At 42.9% G+C, this 20,415-nt stretch overlaps 2 long non-coding RNA genes across 2 annotated transcripts in view; one reads left to right on the top strand and one right to left on the bottom strand.

The window, feature by feature from the left end:
• LOC310700649 overlaps positions 1-20,415 on the bottom strand; it is a 49,404-nt gene that overhangs the window by 12,978 nt on the left and 16,011 nt on the right. The gene's annotated exons all lie outside the window — the stretch shown is intronic.
• On the top strand, positions 13,779-18,816 carry LOC310700716. Its single transcript, XR_014522752.1, has 3 exons — positions 13,779-16,344; positions 16,393-17,327; positions 18,330-18,816. It is a non-coding gene; the product is annotated as an uncharacterized lncRNA (long non-coding RNA).

Below are 20,415 nucleotides of genomic sequence, written 5' to 3'. Positions count from 1 at the left end.
AAACAAGGAAGCGATTGTTCTGGTTTGCGAATGTTCTTTGGAAGCTGAACATTCGCCGTGGCTTCCGATTGAACAGGAGCTTCCTTCAGCCCATCAGAAGCCGCTTCCTGCAGCCAATCAGAAGCCGCTTCCTGCAACCAATCAGAAGCTGCTTCCTGCAGCCAATCAGCTTCCTGCAGCCAATCAGAAGCCGCACCTTGGTTCCTAAACGTTTTGGAAGCCAAACAGACTTCCAGAACGGATTCCGTCCGACTTCCGAGGCACGAGAGTATTCCGAAAGCTGCTGCATGTGAGAGATGCTCCGCAGCTGCTTACCCCCATCCCCATGTCCCTCACATGCTCATCTGACCCTCTCCTCGAACCTTCAACTTGTCATCTCGGCCTTCCTCATTCAACATCTTCTTCCAAACAAACAGGAGGTAGCCGTTGCAGCTTTGCAACTCCTGGTTGGAAGGAAAGTCAAGTGAGCATACTCATTCGTTGAACATTTCTCCAATGAAAATAGCGACGTCTGGAGAGCCATAGCATCCTTCCAACTTAAAGTTGCTTGGGATGATGCAAGACACCATCACTACTAGAAAGGCTATAACTCTGGCTCCCATTAAGGAGGGCCGAAACCAAGTTCTGAAGGCCAAATTAATAATCACATCCAACCTAAGTGCTCCTTGCAAATTGGCCAATGCTTCACATTTCATCATAGGTGACGAATTCATCTCTGTCTCCATAAAACATGTTAGATTTGAAATCATATTTTTAGGCCACTTGGGTGCATGAAAAAAACCATGAACTATGCTTAAAAACAAACAGAATTTTTTTTAAAAAAGGGAACGGGAAACAGCTCGTGATTTGGAAGTAATCTTTCAGTTTCATGGTATTCTCAGCAAACCACTTGGACACTGTAGATGTTGTTGAACGTTTTCAACCATGAAACTTGCATTCACACACACACACACAGTGGAAGCCGTTTAGATTTCTGAAATAAAACCCTACCATTTGCTGTTATTTTGTTGCTGTTTTGCTGGATTTGGAGCTTCTGTGACAAAATACTTAAACAGTAAAAATAAAACAAACAAAAAAGGTTGCATTTTGATGGTAGAACAAGTCAACATTTTCAACTACCGGTATACTTTCAACATCCATAGGTAACTGAGAATTGTTACTAAAATTTGTTTTTGGTAAGCCAAACTGGACCTTTTAAGGGGAAAAATGTTTTCTTTCAGAAGTATTTTAGAACAAAACACAGTAGTTTCAACAACATAGAAAAGACTTTACAACCCAAGAAAAGAGATAATGCAGTATTTTGTAAACTAAGAAAATTAAACAAATTAAACAACAACAACAAAGCCTTTGAAACGAATTTAAAATTTCAGATTCAATAGATTCACATTTGCCCAGCATTGGCAAAGCTTTCAAGCCCTAATTATTGATTATTATTATTTTGGGGGGGGGGGGAGCAATTTCTATCTTTGGAGCTGATTTTATCCTTCAGAGTGTATCTCTGAACTTGGAAGGAATGGCTAATCAAACACACCACACAGATTTTCCATGTAGCTGTAAAAACAATGCTGGAGCCAGTCATTCAAATAGCAACTTGTTGAATTCTTTCAGCCCCTTTGTGATTATCTCACCGTTATTTATGTGCGAGGGGGATTCGCAGACTGAGAGAGGGGAGACAAATGAAGGAGAGACTGTACCTGTGTGACTCAGATTACATTAAACAAAACAGGCCCCATTAATTGTCCAGGAGAAGTCACTGTGTCCTCCTGCCCTTCAGAGTGAAAAGCAAAGCTATTGAAGGACCAAATTAAGCATGGGAGAGACATTCCTTCTGTTTAAACACAGAACTGCCCAATCCTACAGAAAGAGGCTCTCTGCGCGTGTGTCTCCCAGTCTTTAACACAAAATGAGGGGCTGGCACACATTTATCCATTTATCCCCGTCTGGCAAGGGGCATTTCACCCAAGTGAGGTCATTCACACTGCCAGAGTTCAGGCAATGAGAAATGTTTGTGGTGAGTTCTGAAACTTCCTTTTTCTAGAAAAATAACACTGGCTGTGGTATGCATGGGTGCTTCACTTTTGCAATTAAAAACAGAGGGCTTCCATCTCTCCCTCATGCCTCTGGGAACAGTGTTACCCTAGTAGTAGTAGTAGTAGTAGTAGTAGTAGTAGTAGTAATAATAATAATAATAATAATAATAATAATAATAATAATAAAAATACCCCACCCATCTGGCTGGGTTTCCCCAGCCTCTCTGGGTGGCTCCCAACAGAATAATAATAATAATAATAATAATAATAATAATAATAGTGAAAAAGTGATAAAACATCAAACATTAAAAACTTCCCTAAACAGGGCTGCCTTCAGACGTCTTCTAAAAGTCAGATAGTTGTTTATTTCCTTGACATCTGACGGGAGGGCGTTCGACAGGGCGGGTGCCACTACTGTGAAGGCCCTCTGCCTGGTTCCCTGTAACCTCACATCTCGCAGGGAGGGAACCGCCAAAAGGTCCTCAGAGCTGGACCTCAGTGTCCAGGCTGAACGATGGGGATGGAGATGCTCATTCAGGTATACAGGGCTGAGGCCGTTTAGGGCTTTAAAGGTCAGCACCAACACTTTGAACTGTGCTCGGAAATGTACTGGGAGCCAGTGTAGAGTCCTTTCAGGACCAGTGTTATGTGGTCTGATGACATTACATTGATCCCATGGAATGCCAATAGGCGGCTGAAGTAGTCATTGAATCATAGATTTGCAGAATTGGAAGGAACCATGAAGGCCATCAACTCCCTGCAATGCAGGTATCTTTTCCCCAACATGGGGCTTGAACCCTCAAGCCTGAGCTTCAGAGTCTCATGCGTTACCAACTGAACTATCCCAGCTCAATAGCTTTTACAGTGGTACAAACTTAATCCATTCCGGAAGTCTGTTCTTAAACCGAAACCATTCTTAAACCAAGGCACGCTTTCCCTAATGAGGCCTCCCACCGTTTGGATTCCGTTCTTAGACCAAGGTAAAATTCTCAAACCAGGACACGATTTCCAGTTTTGCGGAGTTTGTAAACCGAATAGTTCGTAAACAGGACTGTTCTTAAACTGAGATACCGCTGTATTTAACAGATTGCCCCCCCCCCAATACAGTGGTACCTCGGGTTACGTACGCTTCAGGTTACACACTCCGCTAACCCAGAAATAGTGCTTCAGGTTAAGAACTTTGCTTCAGGATGAGAACAGAAATCGGACTCCGGCGGCGCAGCAGCAGCAGGAGACCCCATTAGCTAAAGTGGTACCTCAGGTTAAGAACAGTTTCAGGTTAAGAACAGACCTCCAGAATGAATTAAGTTCTTAACCCAAGGTACCACTGTATTATTATTCAACTGCCCGCCCCCCCCCCCGAAAAACACTGAGTATCTTCCTGTTTCACCTTCCTAAGGGAGGGTGAATGTCCCACGGAACTGGGGGCAGGGACAGTTAACCCCATTTTACTTAAAACAAGTCAACCCCCCCCCCCTTTCTCCACGATAGTGGCAGCTGTACATTCAAACAGACAAAACTCCCACCATCCCCTCTATTTGAGCTCTTTGCAAAAATTGCTTTTAAACCACTAATAGATTTCTATTCCGCAGATGGCTGGCTGCGTTTCCAAATTCCCCAGCCGCAGAGTCGTGAAACATGCTTAAGGCCGGCTCACATAAATGGGCTTAAGTGAAGTTAACGCTTTAACGGGTGGTGGTCCCACACTTTTTAAACGCCACCTCGCAGTTGCGCGAAGGGGTTGGGATTCCTGTAAAAGGGTGGCAGGGAAGTTTATGGGGATACCACATAACTAGACGGCCTAGTTTTAAACGCAAGGCAAAAAGCATTTGCAAATCTTCACTGGCTCTTTGTAGTCTTTCCACACAAACAGCCAGCAGAACAGCCAGTCAGTGGGAGGCAAAGCTTCTTTTGATTCCTGCCTGGGTGTTAACTTCACTGCTACCAGCAAAAAGAAAAGTGAAACCAAACTAAAAGAACTGCTTTGCCCCTTAAGGGGCTGTGTGTGTGTGTGTGTGTGTGTGTGTTGCACCAAGCAAAGCAAATACAGTGGTACCTCGGGTTACATATGCTTCAGGTTACATACGCTTCAGGTTACAGACTCCGCTAACCCAGAAATATTACCTCGGGTTAATAACTTTGCTTCAGGATAAGAAAAGAAATCGTGCTCCGGCGGCGCAGTGGCAGCAGGAGGCCCCATTAGCTAAAGTGGTGCTTCAGGTTAAGAACAGTTTCAGGTTAAGAACGGACCTCTGGAACGAATTAAGTACTTAACCCGAGGTACCACTGTACAAAAAAGATATAATTATATAATATAATAAAGCACATTATGAAATCATATATCATGATATTATGTATTCAAATTAGGATTCAAATTATATTTGTATTTGTAAATCGTAACTGAATCTAAAAAAAAAAAAAACGCGTGTAAAAATAGTGCAACTTGATTCTGATCCTAGTTTGTGTCCACTAATTCTGACCGCCCGCACATTAACTATTAATTTTAGAAGTGTATTTTCAGGGAAATTTACAAGTGGAATCCCTTTGCAGAAGCTCAATTTGAAATTTGAAACAGATCATTACTGAAGGCTCCATAAGTCTCCAGGGATCTTTCTCCTCCAACATGCGCTGGCCTAAATGGGCTGCCTTGAATTTTTATGTTATTAAAATGTAGAAATCACCTTTTCCACTTTTCTAAAACTCCCAAGTTGTTGTACGAGGCAGAGAACACCTGTGTGCATCCCCACGTGCGTGCACAAATCAAGCAATAAAAATTGTATTAAAAAAGCGTTTGAACATAACTCATAAAATGAGATCAGCAGCGGGATTAAAACCGTAGCAAAATATGAAAAAGCAAAAACAGCAAACAGAAGAAGGGTAAGAGCAAGACTATAAAGAAGCGGGATAATGTCATTCAAAATAAACACCAGCTTGCCACCATGCAACAAAGCCAAGTGAAATCCTTGGGTAAATTAAAAAGAAGAAGTCCTAAAGTAACATCTGAACCTAAAATTTAGATTCACTGGGGAGAATGCCTCTCCTCCGAAGGGATACACGGAGAAGGCCCTCTTTTGCTGCTCTCAGTTCTCTGGAAGACAGAAGACTAGACCACATTTTTACTGGCTCTCGCTTCTGCACCTTAGCAACAAAAAACAGCTTGATCTGCATGCAAAGACAGGCTCTAGTGGATTGAGCAGACGAGACCAAGACTGAATCCAAACGTCAAGAACAGGGGTCAGCAAACTTCCCTCCACTGTTCCTCAGACCTTGGGGGGGGGGCAGGGGCGGATGGACTATATTTTGAAGAAGAAAAAATATGAACAAATTGCTATGCCCCACAAATAACCCAGAGATGCATTTTAAATAAAAGCACACATTCTACTCATGTAGAAACACCAGGCAGAGGCCACAAATACCCCAGAGATGCAGTTTAAATAAAAGGGCACATTCTACTCATGCAAAAACAAGCTGATTCCCGGACCGTCTGCAGGCCAGATTTAGAAGGCGATTGGGCCGGATCCGGCCCCTGGGCCATAGTTTGCCTACCCATGGTCAACAAAGTGGTTACTGCACGTGCTGTAGAGGGAAGTGAGGGGCAGATGGGACTCATCCACCTGAGAAGTGAGGCTATCTAGGAGAAGGAAAATGCTGATAGTAAACCTCTGCTGCCTCGTGCCTATACAGTGGTACCTCGGGTTAAGTACTTAATTCGTTCCGGAGGTCCATTCTTAACCTGAAACTGTTCTTAACCTGAAGCACCACTTTAGCTAATGGGGCCTCCTGCCACCGCCGCGCCGCCGGAGCACGATTTCTGTTCTCATCCTGAAGCAAAGTTCTTAACCTGAGGTACTATTTCTGGGTTAGCAGAGTCTGTAACCTGAAGCGTATGTAACCTGAAGTGTATGTAACCTGAGGTACCACTGTACTCAAGAAAGGTTTCAGGAGTAAACCCCAAGGAAAAATCTGTACCTCCTGCCTTGTGGGACATCTTTGGGAGAAGAAAACGCTAAGGAGTAAAAACCGTAAAGGACCCCTGGACGGTTAAATCCAGTCAAAGGCAACTATGAGGTTGTGGCACTCATCTTGCTTCAGGCCGTGGAAGCCAGCATTTGTCCGCAAGCAGCTTTTCAGGTCATGTGGCCAGTGTGACTAGACTGCTTCTGGCACAACAGGACACCGTGATGGAAGCCAGAGTGCATGGAAACGCCGTTTACCTTCCTGTCACAGTGGTACCTATTTATCTACTTGCACTGGTGTGCTTTTGAACTGCTAGGTTGGCAGGAGCTGGGACGGAGCAACAGGAGCTCACTCCGTCACACGGATTCGAACCGCCGACCTTCTGATCGGCAACCCCAAGAGGCTCAGTGGTTTAGACCACAGCGCTACCCGCATCCCTAAGGAGTAAACTCTACACACATCCAGAGTGGAGTTCCTAAAACTTGGATTGCACCTTGTATACCTCCTTACAGGAATTCCTGCAGCCCAGCTCATGCCAAATGTATTACTCTGCTTTCCTTCAGACCACATCAATGAGGCTGAGAGTCTTGTCGTCTGGGCAGCTTATGACCTCCAAACACGCTGCCCAGGCTGATAAGGCGCATCCTTTAATACAATTGGCTGTTGTGAATGAAAATAATTGATAAATTGTGGCAGCTCCTTAAACAACCATCCCCCAAGCAATCACATGTTGTTTGTTGCCAATAAATTCATGAAAAGGCACATTTTAGTCATGGAAGAAAATAAAGGCCAAGAAAGCGGGGGGGGGGGGGATCACATTGCCAGAGAGATTGCTCACTGTAGCCTAATGTTTCTCCTAATTTCTAAATTGCTTATTATATGATCAACAATCTCTCTTCAAAGCAGAATAACCTTGTAGCCAGAGTCTCTCTCCAAATGCTTATGTTTGCTTCCACAAGACCTCTTGTGATATACAATAAATATTTCTACCAAAGTAGCCTCTTGTTAGGGACGCGGGTGGCGCAGCGGGTTAAACCACAGAGCCTAGGACTTTCCGATCAGAAGGTTGGCGGTTCAAATCCCCGCGACGGGGTGAGCTCCCGTTGTTCGGTCCCAGCTCCTGCCAACCTAGCAGTTCGAAAGCACACCAAAGTGTAAGTAGATAAATAGGTACCGCTGCAGCGGGAAGGTAAACGGCGTTTCCGTGCGCTGCTCTGGTTCGCCAGAAGCAGCTTAGTCATGCTGGACACATGACCAGGAAGCTGTACGCCGGCTCCCTCAGCCAATAAAGTGAGATGAGCGCCACAACCCCAGAGTCGTCCACGACTGGACCTAATGGTCAGGGGTCCCTTTACCTTTAGCCTTTTGTTAGGTTATCTGCAGAGTTCAAATTACTGCAGTGGTCCAAGTCTTGTGCAATACCGCAATGTCCTTTGTCCAGAAGACATTGAAGTAGCAATCCCCAGCTCTTTTTCCATAACCCCACTCTTAACTGAGGGAAACAAAAAGTGCAACTCTTTTTGAACTTTCTCCAAGTTTCTAGCCCTCATGACCAGAAACACCATAGAGATACACGGGGCAATTGTGATGGTATAGCTGTTGCCTCAACTCCCTGCTTGTAGGCTTTCAAATCCCAGAAACAACAAGCTGCTCGCTGTTGCAACCAACAGCCGGAAGGCACCAATACTTCCATCCATGATGTGACCTAAAAGTGGCAAAGTCCATTAAAATAACTTTGCCACTTGGTGTTTCCAAACATAATTGCAGCCCACGTTATAGTCCGATGGGGGTCTAGGGCATTGGACTAGATGATCCTCAGGGTCCCACCCAACTCTACAATTCCATGATTCCTCTAAATTCGCTGCACTAAAAGGCAACCAAGAAGAATAAAGTAAAAAGAATGTTGTTTTACATTGCCTGTATCCGCAACCCCAACCAAAACCTTATACACTGGATTTAGAATGGGGTTTTGCACTATCTCCCTGAAATGACAACTTACTGCCTAAAAGCTGGCCTTGAGGAAATATTTCCGTTGTTTTTCTATTCTTACAAATTCTGGTGAGATTCTACCAGGGCTGAGTCACATTTTCAGGGCAACATTTTCGTACAGGTTATACAAACAGAGGCCAAATACGTCTATCAATGGCAGGATGTCACCTGCCGAACTCACAAAAAATTATACAAAGCAGCTCAATTTCTTGCAAATAATATGGAAATGAGCTTTGGTCCACTAACTCTTTTTAAATTGGTTTTTTACCCCCCCTCCTTTTCCCCTATTATGTTTTTACTGTGATTTTATTGGTGTTAGCTGCCCTGAGCCCGGCTCTGGCCGGGGAGGGCGGGGTATAAATAAAATTTATTATTATTATTATTATTATTATTAGTTGCCTGTGCTGCCCGGCTGAGTCAGGGTGTTGGTGGAAGGCAACAGCTATGGAAGGAGAAAGGAAAATGATAACATGTGATTGATTTATTGCTCAGATAAATCAGATAAATTCTTGGCGTCCAGCCCGCTTCGGCTGCTCTCGTGGCCAGGCCCCAGACTTCAAAGGCCACATTCCGAGGTTCTGAGCAAAAACGCAGAGATCAGCAGCGGCAAGAGAAAGCTTCAAAAACTCCAGTGCTTGCTTCAGTGTGCTCAAATAAAGTCCACTCAGGATCTTAGCAGCTAAAAGCAGTTTTATTTACAGCAAACTATCCATTGTCGAACAGCATCGTGAAAACACGTCCACTCTCCTCAAAAGCGAAAGTAGAGAGTGTCAGAACAAAGACTTGAGAGACTCGGAAATGACGTGGAGTCTCCCCCCTCTGAACAGTAGGCAGGGCGTACACTCTGAGCTGTTTAACCCTGTAAGCTCAGGTTCCCTTCACAGAAAACTCGAAAGTTAAAGGAAGCAGATCACACCCCATTTTTAGAAGTTATATTAATACCCTCCAGTAAATTCTGAAGCGATCTGTTTGTTTCAGCAGATTATTCCTTCTTTGCAGTCGACCACCTACAAACACACCCATACAGCAGGGTTTTTTTTCCTATTTACTTCAGTTTTATATTAAATGGAAGCAATGTAACACACCACTCTAATAAATCTGGGGTGATGAAGTTCCCACCGGACCTCCTGAAACAATCCGTTAAGAAAATATAAAATAGACAACGCTGCATTACTAAAAGAAAACAGCCAAAAAGGGAAACTCCTCAATATGTTCTCTGACAAAACCCGTCATTTGTTTCCATGTTTGGCTTGCTAAGGCTTTAATAAGTGAAACAGCTGCTTCTATGGTTCCAGAGATGGATAGAGAAGCTTTTTTCTCCAGAGAAAGACCACAGTGGGTGGACCATTGAAAAATGAAAATGGACTTCAGCCCTCATCACTTGAGCTGCTGCTTTGGCAAAACTGAAGCAGAGAGCAAAGGTGGTTGTGTCGGTCTGACATCACAACTCGCGCCTCCCTGGAACATATGTTTGTACAGTGCTCTATACTTACTAGGTTCGGGGAGAAAGTGTCAGATTGTATAATTACGACAGTCCAGAAAAAGCAAAAATTTCCAACAAATATTCATCACAGCTATATACCTATTGTATGGAAGTTAACAATGGGACAACGAAAATGAGAGACGGTAACCTGCCCAAGCTCTCCATGGAGGCACAGGTAAATTCTGTGTCCAGGGGAACTGTCTACCAGCTCCATCTGGTTTGCAGGCTGAGACCCTACCTGCCCACAGACTTTCTCACCTGAGTGGTGCATGCTCTAGTTATCTCCCGCTTGGACTACTGCAATGCGCTCTACATGGGGATACCTTTGAAAGTGACCCAGAAACTACAACTAATACAGAATGCAGCAGATAGACTACATAGCACTGAGACTACATAACACTGGTCCTGAAAGACCTACATTGGCTCCCAGTACGTTTCCGAGCACAATTCAAAGTGTTTAAAGCCCTAAACAGCCTCGGCGTCTCCACCCACATTGTTCAGCCCAGACACTGAGGTCCAGCTCTGAGGGCCTTCTGCCGGTTCCCTCACTGCAAGAATTGAAGTTACCGGGAACCAGGCAGAGGACCTTCTCGGTAGTGGCGCCTGCCCTGTGGAATGCCCTCCCATCAAATATCAAGGAAATAAACAGCTATATGACTTTTAGAAGACATCTGAAGGCAGCCCTGTTTGATGTTTTATCGTGTTTTTAATATTCTGTTGGGAGCCGCCCACAGTGTTTGGGGAAACCCAGCCAGATGAGTGGGGTATAAATAATATAGTATTAGTATTAGTAGTAGTAGTAGTAGTAGTAGTAGTAGTAAAGGGACCCCTGACCATTAGGTCCAGTCGTGGCCGACTCTGGGGTTGCGGCGCTCATCTCGCTTTATTGGCCGAGGGAGCCGGCGTTCAGCTTCCGGATCATGTGGCCAGCATGACTAAGCTGCTTCTGGCGAACCAGAGCAGCGCATGGAAACGCCGTTTACCTTCCCGCCAGAGCAGTACCTATTTATCTACTTGCACTTTGACGTGCTTTCGAACTGCTAGGTTGGCAGGAGCAGGGACCGAGCAACGGGAGCTCACCCCGTCATGGGGATTCGAACCTCCGATCTTCTGATCGGCAAGTCCTAGGCTCCGTGGTTTAACCCACAGCGCCACCTGCGTCCCACCTTACACATACAGCAGTGCAAATAGCAAACAAAAATAAAGCACATTGGGAGAAACTGCTTACAAAAATGTGTAAATTAAGCAAAGCACAGACAAGCAAAGGGCAGAGATTTTCCTCTGACATGCCCTGTGTGTGTGTGTGTGTGTGTGTGTGTGTACACTACCCTGAGAGAGAGGCCTTCACACATTCAATCCCACACCTACAGTTGGCAATGAGATATTCCAGTAATGTACCATGTCACCTGTCTGTAAGAAAATCTTCTAAGTCTGGAATCTGTATCTCGTGAATACTCTTCTTAAGGAAGAGAAGGTAATGACTCAGCTATAGAACTGCAAATATAATGTTTTAAGGCCGTTTTGAGTGCATTAAAGAAATATGACACTAGATGGCAGTGGTGAGCTTATGGCAAATTCAATATTTTTTTCAAAGCCCTTTAAAAAAAAAGCATTTTCACAGTGGGTTTTTTTTTTGTTTGTTTTTTTGGTATGTGTCTAGATTCCAGCTAAGAAAGAGCGAATTCAAAAGCCGATATCCCTTCTAGTAGACTCTGATTTTACATTTACATTTTAGGGCTTAGCTCCCACCTGAATGCATGCATAGAACTTACCCTGACATTGAATTAAATGGGCTTGCCCCCTGCTACAGACCACAGGAGTCAATTCTGAAACAGGCTGAGAGGGCTTCGTCGTGCCCCCCAATAAAATTCAAATTGCGTGCATGATCAATTTGGGGGGGCAGGGCCAGGGTCGGATTTAGGTTTGACGAGGCCCTAAGCTACTGAAGGTAATGGGGCCCTTTATATGTCCAGCTGTCCTTTGTCAACAACAAATTGTTGCTTTTTTGTGTTGAATATATGCTATATGGTAATTTATGGACCTAATAGGTATCTAAAGCCATTTGCACATGAAGAATGTAGGCACCCTATATGTAGAAATGAGCAAACCAGTGATATTTGAGGGAGCAGGCTAGCAGGCGGGGCCCATTACTTACATCACAGGAGCCTACACAACACAACACAACACAACACAACACAACACAAAACAAAACAAAACACTGTTGCTGTATGTAGGTTTTATTTTGTTTGTTTTTTATCTTATATTTTAGAAATGTACATCCAGTTATTTTTCCTTTAGTTTTTTTGCCCCCCCCCCCAAGAGAGTAGGGTCCTAACCTATAGCTTGTTTAGCTTATATGTAAATCCGGCACTGGGTGGGGCTTACCTTCCACCTTCCCCAATATTTTATTCAAGTTGGCACCCCAGCCATTAGGGGAAGTTTCATTATTCTTCCATCAGTGCTTTCATCAGGCCAGTAGACGATTTGGAAAAGGGCAATGCAGCTGAAATTAGTGAAATTTTAGGTTTAGGACATGCTGAATTGTGAGTCATGGAACTATCTTCCTTTTGGCTGCTACGTCTGAACGTGTCCTGGAATCCACTGATGTTACCGAAGAGACTTAATGCGCAAATTAATTTTGTTCTGATTCAGAGACTTGTCAGTTACGCTCTCTGCCAAATTGGTGTCTTGGCAATGTGCAACACATATTTAATAAGACAAAGTAACGTTCCTGAGCATTTTATCAGACCATCGCTATCGTGCAATGCTTGATAGCATGTAAGAAGTTTTCCCTAACTTCTAGAATGATCATCCCACAGCCTTAATTAAGAATAAATACTCTTTCCCCCCTGCCACGACACAGACAATGGCCTGAAATCTGTGTTAATTTAGCCAGGTTTAATTAGACTGGAATCACTACTGTTCCCTTTCACAACTATTTAAGCATCACCAGGGTTGTTAATACAAACGGGTGATGAAAATGTGCTAAAAATGAAACTAACGAATGCAAGTGTGGGCTAGAGAATATACCCTTAATCTGATTAAATTGAAGTACTTCAGTTTAAAAGGGTAATAAATCAGGATATCTTATCCCTCAAATCTCAGCCTATCGTTGCCCTTTTTGAAGAAAATTCCACTTGGTGGATATACAATATTATTCCAGATGTTCCTGCACAAGGCAAACCCATCATAGTTCTGTAACAATGCCGAGGGTTTAGCAGTTTCTGGAATTTATTCCTTTCATTATTGCACTTGCATACTTGAATTTAACCCTGTAGTTAACTTTGAATAAAGCTTTTTTTCTATCTTAGAAATCCTCTGAATTTGAAATCCTGTATTCAGAGGAAGCTTGTTCTATGGGGAGAGAAAATTAACATTGAAATCTAACCACATTGTGCTATTTTAAAGCTGTGTAATCTCATTGTTGAACTTCCAAAAACTTTTTGAACTCTGTTACAATTTCGTTTTAAGACAGAAGATGAACTGTATTGCTAACATTTGGATAAATTACATTTTTGCTGTCTTTTTTAAAGCTAAGTAACATTACAGAAAGTCTTTAATGGATTCATTAATCCAATTTACAATTTTTCAGCAGTGAGATTTTTAACTCTGGGCTCAAGAACAGTCATTTTCAATGTTGTGAAAATCTGAGATGTTGCATTCTCAGGGCCTGTTTTAACTTTGGGGCATCTTCTACATTACATTCCCCCCACTTTTATTTTAATCATTGAACAAAATAAACCAAAGATAAAGAAATGCTTTTATAGCAGTTTGAAAGCAGCATAAGGTTAGACATTAACGTTGAATTTGTTATTCTGAAACATTACAATAAAAACCCATTTTCCATAAACATGTTAGGTTGGTTTACATATATTATTTTATAATAAGTTAACTTAATTGTCCTTCCTAATATTTCACCAGTGGAAATTGGGATAAGATTTTGTACTTGCAACACTTCCACTCACATACAGTGGTGCCTCGCAAGACAAAATTAATCCGTTTCGCGAGTGTCTTCGTCTAGCGGTTTTTTCGTCTTGCGAAGCAACCCTATTAGCGGCTTAGCGGATTAGCGCTATTAGCGGTTTAGCGGCTATTAAAGGCTTAGCGGCTTAGCTGCTAAAAGGCTATAAAAGGCTTAGCGGCTTAGAAAAAGGGGGGGAGCGAAAAAAAATCTCAAGACTCGTAAGACATTTTCGTCTTGCGAAGCAAGCCCATAGGGAAATTCGTCCTGCGAAGCGCATTAAAAAACGAAAAACCCTTTCGTCTAGCAGGTTTTGCGTCTTGCGAGGCATTCGTCTTGCGGGGCACCACTGTACAAATTATCATTGACCAATGACTTTACTCTCCAATAATAATAATAATAATAATAATAATAATAATTCTCTCTCCTCCTATTTTCTGGATTCATTTTGCATAAATGTGCGCTGCATCAGCTTCCAAAGTGTGTGTGTGTGTGTGTGTGTGTGTGTGTGTGTTAATCAATTGACTGTTGCTGTTTCTTTATTATTAATCATAATTTACTTTTACAATTATATAAATTTACATCTGCCTTTTGGTCTTCTAGACATTCCTGGCATCACTTAAGTAGGGAGAAAACCCTACTGAGGCCAAGTAAATCTGCTGAGGGTTTTGCTGCATGTCTTTTAAAAATTAAGTCAGTGTTTTTTGGCTGCAAATTTAAACAATCCATACCTTTAAATGTGAGCCGGTCAATGCTTTTTATTAGATTTGCTCTTCATTTTTTAACACATACCCCCCCCCAAAAAAAGATCCAAGCATTGATGCAGTTTCAAATAGTGCCATAGGTGCTACTGGCAATGGCATGTGTTTCTGGGTCAGAATTGCCTTTATATTATTATTATTATTATTATTATTATTATTATTATTATTATTATTATTATTATTATTATTATTATTATTCTGCCCATCTGACTGGATTGCCCCAACCACTCTGGATGGCTTCCAACAAATTAATACATCAAACACAATAAAACATCAAACATTAAAAACATCCCTATACAGGGCTGCATTCCCTTGGCTGATAAGAGAGCGGGTGGTGCTGTGGTCTAAACCGCTGAGCCTCCTGGGCTTGCCAATCAGAAGGTTGGAGGTTTGAATCCACATGACGGGTGACCGCAGTGGGAAGGCAAACGAGGGTTGCCATATTTCAAAAAATAAAAACCAGCACACCCCAAAAAGTTGTTGAGCTTTTAACAGGAAGACCCCAAAATTGTTGAGCTGCTGAGCGCCAGAAAATAACCGATTATTTGATTGACTTGCCTAAGATCCAGGACAAAGTGTCTATTGCTTTTAGATGTTAACAGTAATCATTTTATCGCTTGTGCATTTGCCACCCTGGGCTCCTTTGCGAGGAAGGGCGGGGTAGAAATTTAATAAATAAATAGGGTGGTTTTCAATTAAGTTGTACTCAGAGAAGCACCAATGAAATTAAGGGACCTAACCTAACCATGTCCATTAATTTCAAGGCATCTCCCAAGAGTAAATGCCAACCATAACCAGGGCCAGATTTAGGTTTGATGAGGCCCTAAGCTTCTGAAGGTAATGGGGCCCTTTATATGTCCAGCTGTCCTTTGTCAGCGACAAATTGTCGTTTTGTGTGTGTGTTGAATATATGCTATATGGTAATTTATGTACCTAAGAGGTATCTAAAGCCATTTGCACATAACAAAATATGTATTTTATCAAAGTAATTTCTTGAACTGAAATACAATTAAGAAGAAGTATATTAATAGTGAAATACAATTAAGAAGAAGTATACTTTTGGGGGACCGCAAAGATAGCCCTAAGCTATAGCTTGTTTACCTTATACGTAAATCCGGCATTGCCCATATTAAATACCCCACCCTTCCAAACACAGAAGTCCCACAGCAGCTGGTAAAATGATGCAATGGAAATAAAATAAAAGCACATTAAAACAACAATTAAATGCTATGATACAGCGTCATTTCCAGAGGAAACAGTGAAGAACAGGCAGACAGACACTAGAAGCAGCAGCAAGGCTTGGCGGGGAGGGAACAGAAGAAAAGCTTTTTGTCGCCTCATACTTTAAGATAAAATTATTATTCTTTAAAAAGGTGGAAACCCACAAAGTTCAGCTGGCCTTGCATTGCTTCAGACCCATGCCCTGCCAATAAAACATTCAGATTTGCAACAGATTTGCAAACTGGTCAATTCAGGTTGCACGTTTAGAGTCTATAGCAGGGGGTCTTGTGCAAGAAGCCTGCTTCCTAGAATACCGAACTTTTCTCAGTGGTGAAAGTGATGGAGCGGTACCCTGGAAAAGTTGCTTGCAGGCATCATCGCCTAACCTCCCCAAAACAAATTGGAACAAATGCTTGTTAAATACTCAGTGCTTGTCTAATCTCCTTCAAAACAAATCAGGATGAATTCTCAATCAAGGAAGCATCCCTACTATGAAGTTTTCCAAAACAACGTTTCAAAACCTAAGGGGTCAATGGGGATTTTGTTTTGCTTTTTCGTTTCCCGGTATGAGAGGCATCCATAATTATCTTACGCCGTACACGTATTTGAGATCCTGGAATAAAGAGCATCTTTTTTAAAACGTCTTGTCAAACTGAGCTGTTTCGAAAGTTGAAGAGGTAATCCGTTTTTAAGCTATTTTCATGCAAAAGCATTTTTTTAAAAAAATAGGGCTTCTCTGCCAGAAGCTGCGACTTGTCCAAGATTTACCCGTGTCGTCAAAAGATACCAAAGGAGGCCAAAATCCCCCTTTCTCGGGGGAACAGTTTCAAACCTTGTGGCTAAATAAATAAATAAATAAACCCTTTGCTGTTTCAGTTTTCTAAAAATCACAACTTAGCAGAGGAATGCTCAAGGGTAACTTAACATTTAAAAAGAGGAGGGGTGGAAGGAGAGAGAGAAAGAAAGAAAGAAAGAAAGAAAGAGAGAGAGAGAGAGAGAGAGAGAGAGAAAGAGAGATTTAAAAACAGCAAACACAACTGTCAACAAATTGCTCTCCTGCGTTTGGAAAACTTCCATGTTCCTTAGTATTTTGTCTCCTGATTCCCCCCCCCTCCTCCCCCTGTCCTGTTCCTCGTGGCCAATTTGAGCACTGGATCGCTCCAGATAGTTTTGTTTCAGCTCTTATCGCAGATAAGATACAACCATTTTCCCCACCCCACCCCACCTTCTGCATCCCGTGAATCAGGTCTGCCAAATATTTACCGATCCTTTCAGAATGTTGGAAATGTCACCTTTGCAGCACAATAAAACTTCACAGCATTTAAGTTTTGGAGGTGGGGAGAAGAGGACGAGCTGACCCACTCCCCCCCCCCCAAATCTACCATTATGATGTGGCAGCTGTCTGTCCCGGTTGCTAAAAGGGAGCCTGCCTCCCTGTTCACTAGCAAAAGCTATGTCAAGTTTTGAGGAGAAAACAAAGCGAAACTCCTTTAAGGACAGCAAAAGGCAAAGAAGATTGCAAGCTTGCTGAATAAAGGCCGCCTGAAGTGCAAATAACAGCGTGCCATCTGTTTAAGAGGCAAAAAACATTCAAGTACAGTGGCACCTCGGGTTAAGAACTTAATTCGTTCCGGAGGTCCATTCTTAATCTGAAACTGTTCTTAACCTGAAGCACCACTTTAGCTAATGGGGCCTCCCCGCTGCCGCCGTGCCGACACTGCATGATTTCTGTTCTCATCCTGAAGCAAAGTTCTTAACCCGAGGTACTACTTCTGGGTTAGCGGAGTCTGTAACATGAAGCGTCTGTAATCTGAAGCGTCTGTAACCCGAGGTACCACTGTATAGCTGTGAATTGGTAGGGAGGTCATATTACCAATCCTATACAGTGATACCTCGGGATTTTAGGAATCGCTAACTTTAGCTAGGTTAAAATAAAAAAATTCCTTCCAGTAGCACCTTAAAGACCAACTAAGTTAGTTCTTGGTATGAGCTTTCGTGTGCATGCACACTTCTTCAGATACACTGAAACAGAAGTTGCCAGATCCTTCTATATAGTGAGAAGGTGGGGAGGGGTGTTACTCAGAAGGGTGGTGGGAATGGGAGATAGGCAGATAGCTGGGAGAGCCTGTTGACGACTCTTAACGACTGTAATAGGTCTTACAGGAAAAGGCAAGGGGTGAGAAGGTGAGAAATGGTATAGTCATGTATAGTGAGATAAGAATCCAATGTCTTTGTTCATTCCAGGTCTCTCCATGGTTTTAAGTTTGGTAATGAGTTGTAATTCAGCAGCTTCTCTTTCCAGTCTGTTTCTGAAATTCCTTTGTAGTAAAACAGCTACTTTGAGATCTTGTATAGAATGTCCTGGGAGATTGAAGTGTTCTCCTACTGGTTTCTCTGTTTTGTGATTCTTGATGTCAGATTTATCACAAAACAGAGAAACCAGTAGGAGAACACTTCAATCTCCCAGGACATTCTATACAAGATCTCAAAGGAATTTCAGAAACAGACTGGAAAGAGAAGCTGCTGAATTACAACTCATTACCAAACTTAAAACAATGGAAAAACCTGGGCTGAACAAAGACATTGGATTCTTATCTCACTATACATGACTATACCATTTCTCACCTTCTCACCCCTTGCCTTTTCCTGTAAGACCTATTACAGTCGTTAAGAGTCGTCAACAGGCTCTCCCAGCTATCTGCCTATCTCCCATTCCCACCACCCTTCTGAGTAACACCCCTCCCCACCTTCTCACTATATAGAAGGATCTGGCAACTTCTGTTTCAGTGTATCTGAAGAAGTGTGCATGCACACGAAAGCTCATACCAAGAACTAACTTACGTTGGTCTTTAAGGTGCTACTGGAAGGAATTTTTTTATTTTGACTATGGCAGACCAACACGGCTACCTATCTACTACTTTAGCTAGGTTGTGGCTACTTCACACTACAATTCCCCGTGGGGAAAAATCAGCTTGCCCAGGGCTGCTTGCAAGATCCAAAGATGAATTGCATGAATCTCCCTTTCCAGGGAAGCTGGAAGATGATTTGTAATCATGCATTTTATGGACTAGATATTAAGCTGCTGTCAATGGATGGGCAGCTTGCCTTTATTTTATAGTACCGTTCATGGCTGAAATGGCGAAATGGAGTACTCAGTTCTGCAAAAACTGAGCATCAGTAAAGCATGCGTTTTCCCAACACTAAGGTTGTCCACGTCTAGGAAAAGGTCATGAGAGGAGGTTACCCTTTGAGACTCATTTGCACTGAGCCAGACAGGAAGTATAAAAGGTAAAGGTACCCCTGCCCGTATGGGCCAGTCGTGTCCGACTCTAGGGTTGCACGCTCATCTCGCTTAAGAGGCCGGGAGCCGGCGCCGTCTGAAGATACTTCCGGGCCACGTGGCCAGCGTGATGAAGCTGCAGCTGGCGAGCCAGCACCAGCGCCGTACATGGAAACGCTGTTTACCTTCCCGCTACAAAGCGGTACCTATTTATCTACTTGCACTTAGGGGTGCTTTCGAACTGCTAGGTGGGCAGGAGCTGGGACCGAGCAACGGGAGCTCACCCCGCCGCGGGGATTCGAACCGCCGACCTTACGATCAGCAAGTCCTAGGCACTGAGGTTTTACCCACAGTGCCACCCGCGTATAAGCATGAATAAATCAATGCTTATGCATCTATTTGGAAATGGCATTCATTCACACTGCTTCTCTTCATTTCTACCTGGATGTGCATAGCCTCAGGCCAATAATCAGCACCACCACCAATCAGACGCTCAGAACAGGACTGGGTTGGGGAGCTAGTTTTAGATACGCCATCAAAAGTGATTGGCGCTTTTGTCCTGCCTGCGGCACATGAGCGCAATTCAACCAGAGCCACTGGCATCCGAAACTGTAGAACCACAGAAGGCCAATTTCACAAGCAACGTTCAGCTGCACAGGCTTTGCATTCCCCACATCTGCAATTCCACTGTACAGTGGTACCTTGGTTCTCAAACTTAATCCATTCTGGAAGTCCGTTCCAAAACCAAAGCGTTCCAAAACCAAGGCGCGCTTTCCCATAGAAAGTAATGCAAAACAAATTAATCCATTCCAGACTTTTAAAAACACCCCTAAAACAGCAATTTAACATGAATTTTACTATCTAACGAGGCCTTTGATCCATAAATTGAAAGCAATAATCAGTGTACTGTGTACTATAAAATAAATAAGACAGTATTGTAGATGATAAAATTATTATTTTCTAACTTGCAATGATGATAGTCATTGTTTGGATGGAGGGCTTTTATCCATTTCCACAGTCACACAATCAATCAATCAATCAATCAGTAGCTGAACTGGGTTCCACACATTCACAAAAACAAATTAACCGAAAAAGCCTCAAAAACGCAAAATAAATAGCAAAAACAAAGGCACCAAACTCAATCCATTCTGGAAGCCCATTTGACTTCCGAAATGTTCGAAAACCAAGGTGTGACTTCTGATTGGTGCAGGTGCCTCAGAAACAGGAGGAATGGAGAGAAGCATTGGCTGGCTTCACGGTTTTCCCCACATTGTGATTTCTGTATAGCACACACACAAAATAATAATCATGATATATTGCCAGGTCAAAAATTATGAAAGTGATATCACAATATGGACTTCAAACCAGTTTTGGACGATATACAGTGGTACCTCGGGTTACATACGCTTCAGGTTACATACGCTTCAGGTTACAGACTCTGCTAACCTCAGGTTAAGAACTTTGCTTCAGGATGAGAACAGAAATTGTGCTCCGGCGGCGCAGCGGCAGCAGGAGGCCCCATTAGCTAAAATGGTGCTTCAGGTGAAGAACAGTTTCAGGTTATGAACGGACCTCTGGAACGAATTAAGTACTTAACCCGAGGTACCACTGTATCAATATATCACCCAGCCCTAGACTCTAGCCAGAATCATGGAACGCGGGTGGCGCTGTGGTCTAAACCACTGAGCCTCTTGGGCTTGCAAATTTGAATTTGGGTCAGCAGTTTGAATCCC

This window comes from Podarcis liolepis (genome assembly GCF_965112155.1).
Source record: "Podarcis liolepis genome assembly, chromosome: 2".
Taxonomy (NCBI): Eukaryota; Metazoa; Chordata; class Lepidosauria; order Squamata; family Lacertidae; genus Podarcis; species Podarcis liolepis.
Note: the sequence above shows the minus strand (reverse complement) of the source record. Positions and strands in the feature narration are given on the sequence as shown.